The sequence below is a fragment of the Protopterus annectens genome, chromosome 3.part0 (genome assembly GCF_019279795.1).
Source record: "Protopterus annectens isolate FY-2018-M chromosome 3.part0, PAN1.0, whole genome shotgun sequence".
NCBI lineage: Eukaryota > Metazoa > Chordata > Ceratodontiformes > Protopteridae > Protopterus > Protopterus annectens.
The window spans coordinates 1,153,756,944-1,153,770,555 of NC_056731.1; the positions used below are offsets into that span (position 1 = coordinate 1,153,756,944).

At 38.2% G+C, this 13,612-nt stretch overlaps 1 protein-coding gene across 1 annotated transcript in view; it reads right to left on the bottom strand.

Annotated features, from left to right (window-relative positions):
• The window catches only part of NECAB1 (N-terminal EF-hand calcium binding protein 1), a 2,535,085-nt gene that overhangs the window by 723,614 nt on the left and 1,797,859 nt on the right, over positions 1-13,612 (bottom strand). The gene's annotated exons all lie outside the window — the stretch shown is intronic.

Consider the following 13,612-nt stretch of genomic DNA (forward strand, 5'->3'; position numbering starts at 1 on the left):
TACTTCCTAATGAGCCCAGTCCTCTAAAGATCAGCAGATGAATATTCAATTCAAGATTTTACATTTACTCAGGCATATTTTTAATCTGTTCTAGAGCTAAATTTGTTCAGTAGTTTCTGCTTTTCTGTTCTGGGTCCAAGACTAGTTTAACTTTCTGATACTCTTACAGCTTCTGTGTCTCAGATTCTTCTTGTCTCTTACATATCGAAGTTCTTTTTAATGTTACTTTGAATTAAGCCATTGTATGAAAGAAATGTCAGAACTGCTGCACTTTTCTAAGCATGGCTTATTATACTTACACTTGCAGTACTCTAGCCTGAAATAGATTTTCCTCCAGATTACCACAGGCAAGCTAAAAAAAGTGTTCCCATCAAAACTGAATTATTTTGTTTGATATGATGTTTATTATTCTCAAAGGCAGCAGCTACAGAACCATATCAGTTGGCTATGTTTTAACCACAGACAGTACCTAAACCCTGTGTAATGTGGCCCCAGTTTCTGCAGCTATCCTTGCAACTAGAAGTGGTTACCCCCCAGTCATCCTATATGCCACCAGCTCCAGCACCACATCTTTTTCCATTTCAATGGCTGTGGCCCTGTAATCCTAATATTTTTTTTGTGGAGGGGCTGCTTTGCCCCCTGCTTCATTCTGACAGCTGTCCCCAGTGCCCTGTCTCCAGCACTGGATTTATGTCTGCTGGTCCTTTTCTCCCTCGAGACTATTACTGAATTCTGACCATTGCCAATGTGGATCCTATGGGTGTCTTTGGGGGACAGTGCTGTCCTACATCTGCCAGAGGCGTTTTCTCTTTAAGGCCTACCCTTTGTTTCCCCTTCCTCCCTTAGATACATGGTTTGTATCATGGAGGCAGGCATGCAATGAGAGCATGTGATGTCTAGCTCCACCTCCATGCAAGCACAGACAATGCTCCCTCATCCCCTCTTTGGCTACATCCACTTCTGTCCAAACCCCAGCCTCCACCATGGACATCAGAAGGAATGACCATGTAACCCCCTCGCACCCTGGGATGGGTATGCCCTATCTCTCCATGTCATGCCTTCAGATGCTAGAACAGCTAATTGCACCCAGCTTACCTGTAATCAGGGCTTTATCCTTTTATGCCACTGGACAGGCTACCCGTGATACATATTCTAAACAACTCCAGGGGCTTCCTCAGAATATGTAGAAAAATCATACTTAGAATCACCCTTGATCTCTGGCTAAATTAAAACTATTTTCAGTCAATTTGCAGAATTCAGAGTTTGGTTAGATTGCATTCTGCTGAGCATTATACTTTCCTACTTCATTATCACTTGAAAAAGGTTATTTTTTACATAATTTAAATGGGGTGTCCCACTGTCCCTATCAGAGACAATGGCTAGAATTGATAGAGAATTGCAGTTCTCCAGAAATGTTATACTAAACTCATAGGGTCGAACCACCACATCAACAAATTCTATAATAAAAAGAAAAAAGCTCTTGGCCATCACTAAAAGGTCTCATCTTCATCATTATAAAATGGATTTAAAACTACTGGTAAATAAATATCTCAAACTTGCCAATAGGAATTACAAGGCACAGTATGAAATTAGGGTTGCAACTAATGCAGAAGACAACCATATGGCCTTCTTCAGCTATGTTATGGAGCTTAGAAGTAACCAGTTCTGTACTAAATTTATTTCCAATGTTAATACCTTCTCTGACCCCAAGAACACTACCAATGTTATTGCAGACAACTTTTCTTCCAAATTCACTCCACCACCTGCTCCTCTGTCCCTTCCATTACTCCTCTCTTTCCTCAAGATCAATTTGGACCAAGTTCTTTAGGCACTTTCCAAAATTAAAAAAGACTATATCCATGGGTCCTGACAATAACCCTAGATGTCTGCTGAGATGTGTAAAGTCCCAGCAAGCAAAACCTCTCCATCAGCTTTTCAACCCGAGTCTTTCTATTGATTATGTCCCTAAGGTATGACAAATGTCATATTGTGGTGTCCTCTCCATACATAAAAATGGTCTATATACTGACTTTGAAAATTCCAGGCCTATTAGTCTCACCACTATTATTGTCAAGGTTATGCAACATATTGTAATTTAACTAACAAACAATGACAGAGATGACCTTATGTCCCTGAATACATACCAGTTTGGCTTTGTGAAAGACAGATCATGTCCATCTAGACCCTGCCAAGGCCTTTGACACCATTCCCCAAGTTGGCATTATTGACAAACTTTCCCATCTCAGCATTATCCTATATATATTCCGTTGAGTATTTAACTGTCTGTCTGAATGAACCCATATTGTTAAGGTCAGGGGTATTTATTCTAAACATGAAAAATGTCACAATCAGTGTCCTGCAGGGCTTTGTCCTAAGCCCCTCACCCACCTTTGATATATATAGTTCTCTGACATAAAAGCCAATATCAACGAACTATGGCTAGCCAAGTTTGCCGAAGTTTGTAAACTGGTGGTAGTTATCAAATTCCATTCTGATACTCAAATTCTCCAGCAAGGGCTGGACCAAACAAATGTTTGTTGTATTAATCATAAGTTTACCATGAACTCCAAGAAATGCTGCAGAATTTCCTTTGGTAATTCAAGCATTTCTACTACTTACCTGTAGCTCCCTCTGTATTTCATTGTAGAAGTAATAGACTGTAGTTTTTCGTTACACCACAAGGTGGAGTTCTTTTTAGGAATATAAAAGACAATTTCAAAAGTGAAAGAGGAGACTAGAACACTAGCTGAAGGAGGGAAGACTGAAACAGGGAGCTGAAGGGAAAAAGGGCCTTGCAGCATGACTGGATTTTCTTTTTTAGTGCTTTGGGGACAGGGAAGTGAAGTAGTAGATTGTGTCTGTCTTTTGCTGAAATCCTGGATGATGGTATTTTGTGGAATCAGGAGAGAAGTCTGAAACCAGTAGTTCCATGCCTGCATATGATTCAGCAATAAAGGAGTTCCTTTGGGCCTAGTACAGAGAAGCCATAGGTGATTACCAGAGTTCTGGCAGGGGATTTTTCTACTTTTCTCATTAGAGGAACCATGATGCCTGGTCACTAGGAACTTCTGGATGGAGTGGTGAGAGGCTTTGGCAATAATTTTATATTTTTATAAGATTGTGGATACCCCCCTAAATGCTTTGTGGATTACAAATAACTGGGATCCATATGAGCTACAACTTGGGCCCCATCATGCTGGCAGCAAGACTGTAAGTAGTCACTGGCCAGTGAATAGGATATAATAAGAGTGTTTCATAGATGGTCTGTTTAGAATTGATCAGGGGGGTTGAGGGTGTTAGTACTGCTCAATGACATTGCATTTTCTCATATTTGTATTGTTGTATTATAAATCTTCATTATTCAATGACATTACATTTTGCTCGTGTTAGTACTGTTGCCTTCAAGAATTTTGTTGTTCAATGACATTGCATTATTTCATATCTATATTGTTGTATTATAACTCTTTTATTGACTAGTGACATTACATTTTTCTCCAGTGTTTGCATTTCTGCATTATAAAGCATTACTGCTCATTGATTTTGCCTTCTTTGTGCATGCTTGAATGTCAAAACCTTTTTCTGTTGAGTTCTGGGGAAGAGGATGGATGTATGGTTTCATTGCATGCATATCTCATCTTGCCTTATTGCTAACTGGTGCACTGTTGAAATAATTTGTTTGTGGATGTGCTATTGCCTTTTAAACTAGATGTGTCACCTAGAAATAAATCTGTCATTCTTGCCACCTTGGTGTGTTGGGCCTAATAGGGGTGTCACCAGAGTCAGATAGGAAGGAACCCATATCTACTTCAGCTACACCTGTGGGTGCACTACATTTGGGGGCTCATCCGGGATTGCCTGTACTGCCTTGGACTCCACCCTATTCCCCTGTACATGTGGAAAGCAAATCTAGCAGAAACATGAACCCAGAAGAAGCCGCTAAGTGGTGCAAACAGCACAATGCTCAGTCAGAGCACTGCTTAGTTCTGGTGTTGCCAGGGGTCACATGGACTGATATGCAAATACATCAAGTCACAGGATCCTTACCAGTTGTAAGGTGTGGATTTTTATTAGACAGTACTATGGACCCTACTGAGCAGAGCACATTGGCCTTATTAGAATCGAAAAGTCCTTTAGTGTATGAGCACATACCTTCGAGTGTACAAATGTCAGGTGAGAGTGCAGTCCATGTGGTAATCCGTGAGAAGTGCACTACCTCAGCAACAGAGAAAATACCTGTGGAAGCTATCCAAGTAGGTCAGAATCTTACACCAGAAGCTGCAGCTTCATTGCCCGTAATGCCCGTAAATACTATAGGGCCTGAAGTTTTGAATGCTTTGGAAGTACTGTAGAAAAATGCTTAAAGCCTACACAGCCATTCACTGGGTTTGGCTACTGCACATTGCGTTTCTTTTCTGGCAAACAACCCACACCTCAGGGAGAGGAAGATTTTGAATCCTGGATGGATCAGGCTTCACAAGCCCTAGAGGAGTGGGATATCCCAGAATCTCAGAAGAAGCAGCGGATAGCTGAAAGTCTAAAGGGATTAGCTGCAGATACCATACGCAACCTAAGGATGGGTAAGAAAGATTGCACGGCCAAGGACTATTTAGGAGTACTGCAGGATATGTTTGGAAGGACCGAGAGGGCTGCTGACCTACTGTATCAGTTTGAACATACATACCAAGAAGTTGGTGAGAAACTACCTGATTACATTAAGCAATTAGATGAAATGCTCCACCAAATCATCCTAAAGAAGGGGGTGGATCCGAAAGTAGCTGACCAAGTACGGATCGGACAAATTTTACAGGAAGCTGAAGGGATGGCTTAGGAGGAGTCCTTTACCAGGAGTATGACAAGAAGCTGAGACCTGAGGCGTTTATCAGTTGGAGTTTATCCCCCATGGAAAGAAACTACCCTGCACACAAGTTGGAATTCCTTGCCTTAAAGTGGGCGGTAGTGGACAAGCTGCATGACTATCTCTATGGGGCTGAATTTGAAGTGCAGACTGACAACAATCCTCTGACATACATCCAGACCACTGCAAAGCTAGATGCTACTGGCCACAGATGGATGGCAGCTCTATGCAACTATAATTTCAGATTGAAATATCACCCAGGACACAGAAATGGAGATGCTGATGGTCTGTCCAGAAGACCTCATGGAGATTTACACCTCGATGATGAATGGGTGGAAATTCCAGTGCCAGAGGTGAGAGCTATGTGTCAGATTGCAACCTGCTATCAACACACAGAATGTTGGGCCCAGAAGTTGGGTCTGTCTGCAGCAAGCATACCCCAAGCTTACTGTAATCTGGTCACTTTACAGGCTTCATTGCTACCAGCTTTGAGTAACAGTGACCTCAGGAGAGATCAGAGAGAAGACCTCTTAGGTCAGCTCATGGTAGCTGCTTTAGAGAAGAAACAAGTTAATATGCTTCGCACGGATATTCATCCTCTGACAAGACTTTTGGCCAAAGAATGGGACAGACTCCAGATACAGAATGGACTAGTGTATAGGAGATCTCCAAGTGCACTCGACAGTGAAAAATGGCAATTGTTACTTCCTCAGAAGTATAGAGAAGTAGTACTCTGGTCATTGCATGATGAACATGGTCATCTTGGCTATGACAGAACTATGGGTCTAGTATGAGACAGGTTCTACTGGCCATGCATGAAGCAAGATGTTGAGGATTATTGTCATACATGCCTTTGTTGCATTCAGAGAAAGACTCTGCTGACCAGAGCTGCCTCACTGGGTCAAATGGAAAGTAATGGACCCATGGAACTGGTCTCTATAGATTGTCTGTGCATTGAACCGGATGAAGGCGGAATCAGTAATGTGCTGGTGTTAACAGACCACTATACCAGATATGCTTAAGCATTTCCCACTCATGATCAGAAAGCTATTACAGTGGTGACACTACTAGTTGAGAAGTTCTTTGTACACTATGGCCTGCAAAAAAGGATACACTCTGATCAAGGACGTGATTTTGAGAGCAAGCTTGTCCATGAACTACTCACTCTGTTGGGAGTCCAAAAAAGCCGCACCACTCCTTATCATCCTCAAGGGGATCCTCAGCCTGAGCGTTTCAACAGAACTTTATTAGACATGTTGGGGACACTATCTGGTGAGAAGAAGAGTCAATGGAGTAGACATGTAGCCACAGTGGTGCATGCTTGCAACAGTACTACAAATGATGTTACAGGATTCTCACCTTACTTCGAAATGTTTGGAATAGAAGCTCGTCTTCCTGTTGACATCACCTTTGGAGTCACAGCTGATGATACACCAGTGTGATCTCATGGCACCTATGTGGAGAGACTCAAGAAGAACCTCAGACAGGTTTATGAACTTGCTGAAAAATCAAGAGGACAAAGACAGCAGTGAAACAAGGCTCACTATGACAAAAAAAGTAAAGATGCATGAGTTGCAGCCAGGGGACAGAGTTCTTTTGAGAAATTTGGGACTACAAGGAAAGCATAAACTAACTGACCGCTGGGGATCTGAGATTTACATAATTTGTTCTCAGCTACCTAATATCCCTGTCTACCAAGTTTGCCCTGAGGGGAAAGAAGGACCCATTAAAACCTGGCACCACAACAACTTAATGCCTTTGGCAAAATCAGTGAGACTCATAAATCCGGAACCCAGAATGGCTCAGCGAGAAGCCTAACTCAAGGCGATCCAGAAGGATAAGGTGGAGAGGAACTATCCCCTCCAATGTTCAAGAGCCTATGCTCCCTCCTGCTGAAGGAGAGGAGGACAGTGATGATGACTGAGGTTTCAGTCAGTTTTTTATGAGGATGTTCAAGACCCCGTGGGCTGTAATCTCAATGTAAATGCACCAGAATTCATTCCTTGTCATTTTGAGCAGCCCAGACCTAACAATAGAATAAGTAATGTTTCTATGATTCTTACAGAACCTGATACTGATGGAGGCCCTGCTATGCAAACTTCAGAAAATAGTGCTGAGGACAGTCATGCTGTTATGGAAAATGAAAGTGAAGTTATACAAGAGGAGATCTTAGAAGTAGACAATATGCCTACTGAAGAACTGGACATTGAATGTGATGCGGGTGACAAACCTTCCAAGCAAAATTCCTTAGCTGTCTCTTCCGAACCAAAACTGCAGAGACTGATTCGGCCCCCACAGAGACTTACATATTACAGTTTGGGACATAGTACACAGGAACCTGTGACCACAGCTCATCGTAGACTCTGCGTCCATAATCCCTATGCTTCCTATTCCAATGGTGACACCCCTCCCCAAGTTACACATAACTCTGATTACTCCTGGTGGAATGTACCTTTTGAATGCAAAAATATTGTTCAGTTATGATGCATTAGTGCTTGTAAATGTTTTGCTGCTAATCTACCTTTGACATGGGGGACCCAAGATTTTCAAGTGGGCGGAGAGTGCAGCTCCCACTGTATTTCATTGTAGAAGTAATAGATTGTAGCTTTTCATTACACCACAAGGAATATAAAAGACAATTTTGAAAGTGAAAAAGGAGACTGGAACACTAGCTGAAGAAGGGAAGACTGAAACAGGGAGCTGAAGGGAAAAAGGGCCTTGCAGCATGACTGGATTTTATTTTCTGGTGATTTGGGGACAGGGAAGTGAAGTAGTAGGTTGTGACTGTCTTTTGCTGAAATCCTGGATGATGGTATTTTATGGAATCAGGAGAGAAGTTTGAAACCAGAAGTTCCATGCCTGCATATGATTCAGCAAAAAAGGAGTTCCTTTGGGCCTAGGACAGAAAAGCCATAGGTGATTACCAGAGTTCTGGCAGGTGATTTTTCTACTTTTCTCATCAGAGGAACCACAGTGCCTGGTCACTAGGAAATTCTGGATAGAGTGGGGAAAGGCTTTGGCCGTCATTTTATATTTTTATAAGATTGTGGATCCCCCCCAAATGCTTTGCGGATTACAAATAACTGGGATCCATATGAGCTACAACGTGGGCCTCATCATGCTGGCAGCAAGACTTTAAGTAGTCACTGGCCAGTGAACAGGGTATAATAGAGTGTTTCATAGTTGGTCTGTTTAGAATTGATAAGAGGGATTGAGGGTGTTAGTACTGCTCAATGACACTGCATTTTCTCATATTTGTATTGTATTATAAATCTTCATTTTTCAATGACATTGTATTTTGCTCATGTTAGTACTGTTGCCTTCAAGAATTTTGCTGCTCAATGACATTGCATTTTCTCATATCTGTATTGCTGTATTATAACTCTTTTATTGCCTAATGACATTGCATTTTTCCCGTGTTTGTATTGCTGCATTATAAAGCTGTACTGCTCATTGATATTGCCTTCTTTGTGCATGTTTGAATGTCAAGACCTTTTTCTGTTGAGTTCTGGGGAAGAGGGTGGATGTATGATTTCATTGCATGCATATCTCACCTTGCCTTATTGCTAACTGGTGCACTGTTGAAATAATTTGTTTGTGGATGTGCTATTTTCTTTTAAACTAGATGTGTCATCTAGAAAAAAATCTGATATTTTTGTCATCTTGGTGTGTTGGGCCTAATAGGGGTGTCACCAGAGTCAGGTAGGAAGGAACCCATATCTGCTTCAGCTACACATGCGAGTGCACTACATACCATATAAATGGCATTCCAATTAAATGTGACATAATCATCAGGGGACTTCAGTATGGATGTGTATAACAGATGCTTCTTTGACCACCATGTCTCAATTGCAATTAGAAAATCTTTCTACCCTTCACAGCTTATCCATAACGGTATCTCCTCAAGGTACAGAAGAGTGATAATTACACTTTATTCATCTGTACAGAGACGTGATAATTTCACTTTATTCATCCCTCTTCAGGCCCAACATTGAATATAATGACCTCTTTAGTACACACCTTTTTTAAACATCTAAACTAGCATGAGAGAACTCAATGATTCCTCGACAACACCATCTCAGGTCTCAGTACAGTACAGTTGTGTACACTTACCATAAATGTAGATGTTCGAGTGTCTTCACTGTTGCAGTCATGACTGTAGGGTTCTCCCCTGCCGGCAGGCAGTCCTTGGTCGGCCAGAATCCCAAAGTCTGGGTCCGGCGTCGGCTGTTCAGCCATGCTCCCTGACGTCAGAGCGCCAGGAGTACAAAGCTGACAGCCGACGTCATGTTCTCCAGTTTTTCTTGCCCCAGATGTCAGGTGCTCCAAAATGAGTAAGGTCCCATATCCTTTGCAAATACACCTCAGAAGAATGGTGAAAAAAGGAACCACACAAAAGTAAAAAATAAGAGGGGCAGATAATCTCTCAACTAGGCTTAGCGGTACAAGTGAAGCTCGACTCGAACAAGTGAGATATAAATTTTAATCACACTCCAAGCTCATAAAAAATGGTCAAGCGCTTTCATCTGCATATTACAGACTTCTTCAGAACCATTAATCTAACAGCTGATAACAAATTTAAAAACTTTTTGGCGCCATATCATTCAAGCGCTCTACCTCTAAGCAAAATTTAAAGTGCTACTGCAGTATTATAAAAACAATTTTCTTACACATTTATATATATACCTACAATAAATACACTTATAATCAACATACATATACTATATAATATTAAAATATAAAACTTAAACATCAATATATCTAACAATATCTTAACTATAATAACTCTAAGAAAGGTTTTATAGAAATAAAATCATTTATGCCAGGAAATTTTGTTGCATTAGTTAACATTTGCCACTGACTTTCTTTTCTAGCTAAATAGGCTTTATAATTACCACCACATTGTGATATATTTATATTATCTATGATACCAAATATAAAATTATGTATATCACCTTTGTCCATTATATGTCTGGACAATGCATTTTTGGTATCTTTCACCTTGATCTTATACCTATGTTCATATATACGTTTTCTAAACTGTCTTTCTGTCTTCCCTATATAGAACGCAGTGCATACTGTACATTTGGCAAGATAGACTATATTCCTACTATTGCAGTTTCCCTTTTTAAACTTTATATAAGTACTGTTAACATCATTTAATCTGCATAATCTCTCAACTAGGCTTAGCGGTACAAGTGAAGCTCGACTCGAACAAGTGTTGAGAGATTATCTGTCTCTCGTGTTATTTATTCTGTTGTTGGCTGTGCGTTGTGGTATTATCTGGTGCAAACTATGGACGGTACTTTGGAAGTGACAGAGACTCCATTGGACAAGGAAGAACTGCTTCGTATTAGATCCAAAATGGTTTTGTTAAAAGAAAATGTTGTTCGTTTGACTGATGTTGTTAGTCAACTGCAAAAATCCCTTATGTGTATGAGGAACGAAAAAAGACCAGCTGATAATAACATTTCTACACGAAATAGTAACATGTCTACTCAGGCAGACATACCTAATGGACAGGGTGAGAGTCACGGACAGGGTGAACGTATTGGTTCGATTCTGGATATGCGGCAAACTGGGGTGTTATCTGATGTAAACTACATCCGTGATACTAGCCAGATGACAGAACCGGATATCACCTTTGATTTTTCTTTATTTCAAGTGGATGAAGATATCGAACGCTTAGGAGCTCGTCCGAAGTGTGTGTTACCTATTAAAACGTATGCAGCAACAGCAAAAACAAAAACAGATGACATTAAAGGTACTGTTTTAAACACATCAAGCCCTAGAGGCATTAATGTAGTTGGTTCACGAGAACATAAAAAAACTGGTACTTTGAATCAACTTGATAATTTTTTGACAAATGATTATGTCTTTAAAGAAAATGTAAACTGACTTTTTAATGATGTTAGATTTAATAGGAATGTATCTAACATTAACAATGGTAGTTCGTTAAAGGATATGATATATAGTTTAGGGAAATTATTATTTACTGTAAAATGTATAAAGATTGACAATGCATATCTTACAAAATGTATTGCATTATGTGTGGTCCCTATGGGTTTAAGATTTTTTAAAATGCCAATGGGTGTGAATTTAAATCATGACACTAGAATGGAATTTAATGAGTTATTTAATGAATTTGGTATGAGTTTTATGAAGTTATTAGTCAGGAAAAATGATGAGAAATTAAGTAGTATAGTTAGTGATATAGATAAATTAAATAACGAAATTGTGACAGATTTATTATTCCCACAATGGAAAGAATTATATGAAAAACAGTATAAATTAGCAGATTTTAAAGCTAGTAAAATATTTGAGAGAAAACAAAAGAAAATACAACGCGATTTGGAACAATATCAAGACAATAGGGCGTATATATGGAAACAAGAACGTGGATATACTCATAGAACGAATACGAGTGCAAATAGGAATGGTTATAATGATATAGGAATGAATTTTCAAGGGGGGCGATATTACACACCAGTAAAGAAAGTAAATTACTATCAAAGGGACAACAAAAGATAGATAGTAATTCTTATGTTCAAAATACATTGTTTTCAAAGGATGTAGTATCGGATGTTATCAGTAACAATGATAATAGTAATATGCCATTCACTCGTGATGTAGAACATATAGCAGTGATACATAATGATATAAAGATATTCAATTATACTACTATGAAAGTTGAGGAAGAATATTTTACACTGTTTGAAAAAGGTATGAAATATATACCTATGGTGAAATTTCATCTTGTAGATGTTTTAACAGATATTAAATTATTCTGTCGTAGATTAAATTTAGCATTCATGTTTCAGAAAGAAAATAAAAATAAAATGATGTTACCAAATCAATTAAAAAAGAAAAGTACTTTTATTCCTGCCCCACATAAGAATGCTGCAAATTATGAAGAATGTGTATGTCAAGATATCTATGAATATAATAAATTGATTAAAAAGAATGAATTTATAGATAATTTAAATGCAAATGAAAGGAAATGTCTAGCTGAATTAATAAATAATAATGAAATAAGAGTTATAAAGCCAGACAAGGGAGCAGGAATAGTACTTTATAACAAAATAGATTATCTTAATAAGGTACAAAGTATATTAATTGATACTGGTAATTATGATATTATTTCACAAAATTAAATTAATATAGGATATCGTAAAATAGACTTAGCATTGGATGAGTATCTGATGGATAATAGAATTACTCAGGATACATACAAATTTTTAAAAGTAGAATTTCCAGTATTAGCTACCACAGTTGGCATCCCGAAAATACACAAAGATATTGCTAACCCTCCATTTAGACCTATCATCTCAGGAAGTAGATCAAAGACATTCAATATAGGGGTAGTTATAGATAGGTGGGTTAAGCATATTTATGACAATACATTACATTTAATTAAAGATTCCTGGATGTTCCTCTCCCAATTAACACATAATAGATGGAAAAGGAGCTTAATATTTATAACCATTGGTGTTATAGATCTTTTTTCTTCCATACCTAGAAATGAAGGGTTGGATTATTTTTGTGATAGTCTAAGAAAATACTCAAATTTAAGCTGGGATCATATTAATCTAATCACAGATATGATGGGTTTAGTGCTGGAGCATAACTATATATATTGAAGAGTTTTATAAACAGACAAGGGGAGTTGCCATGGGTGCCTCGTGTGCACCAATTTTCGCCAATTTAGTTATGCTTCAATGGGAAATTAAGTATCTCTTTACTAGTATGTATTACAAATATGTTGTATATTACACAAAATTTCTGGACGATATGTTTCTGCTTTGGGATGGACCTATAGAACTTATAGAAAAGTTTGTAGATTATCTAAATACGACAAGTACTTTTCTGAAATTTACATACAATATCAATACAGAAGGTATAGCATATTTGGATACGTACATTAAACATGCTGATACAGACTTCCAATCTGAATTATATAGAAAGGAAATGTTCTCTAATGGGTATCTTGATTACACAAGTAACCATCCTAAACATATCTTAAGAAATATATTTAAGGGACAATGTATAAGGGTAGCAAGGATGACGTCTGATTATGACACAATGGTTAGTGAAATCAATAATATAAGAAATATGTTCCTTAATAGGGGCTACCCCTTAACATTATTAAATGATATATCGACATATGTAGTTACAGAGTGGGGTAATAAGTACACCCCTATTTTAGGTATTGGTATAGAAAAAGTTATTAGGAAGAATAAAGGTAATGATGAATTTCATAGAGTATGTGTATTGACTTATACACCTTATGTTAATTATATCAGGGAAATCTTAGAAAAATATTGGAATAAATTAGTAGGAGATGAAGAAGCTAAATATGTAATAGGAGAAAAACCTTGTATTGTATATAAAATGGGTAGAAATATAAAACATTTATTGAATGGATTGAACTCTCAAAAAATGTGTAAAAATACACACACTAAGAAATGTGGAACGTGTAAACAGTGTTCTGTTATAAATGAAGCAATTGGATGCAGATTAAATGATGTTAACAGTACTTATATAAAGTTTAAAAAGGGAAACTGCAATAGTAGGAATATAGTCTATCTTGCCAAATGTACAGTATGCACTGCTTTCTATATAGGGAAGACAGAAAGACAGTTTAGAAAACGTATATATGAACATAGGTATGAGATCAAGGTGAAAGATACCAAAAATGCATTGTCCAGACACATAATGGACAAAGGTGATATACATAATTTTATATTTGGTATCATA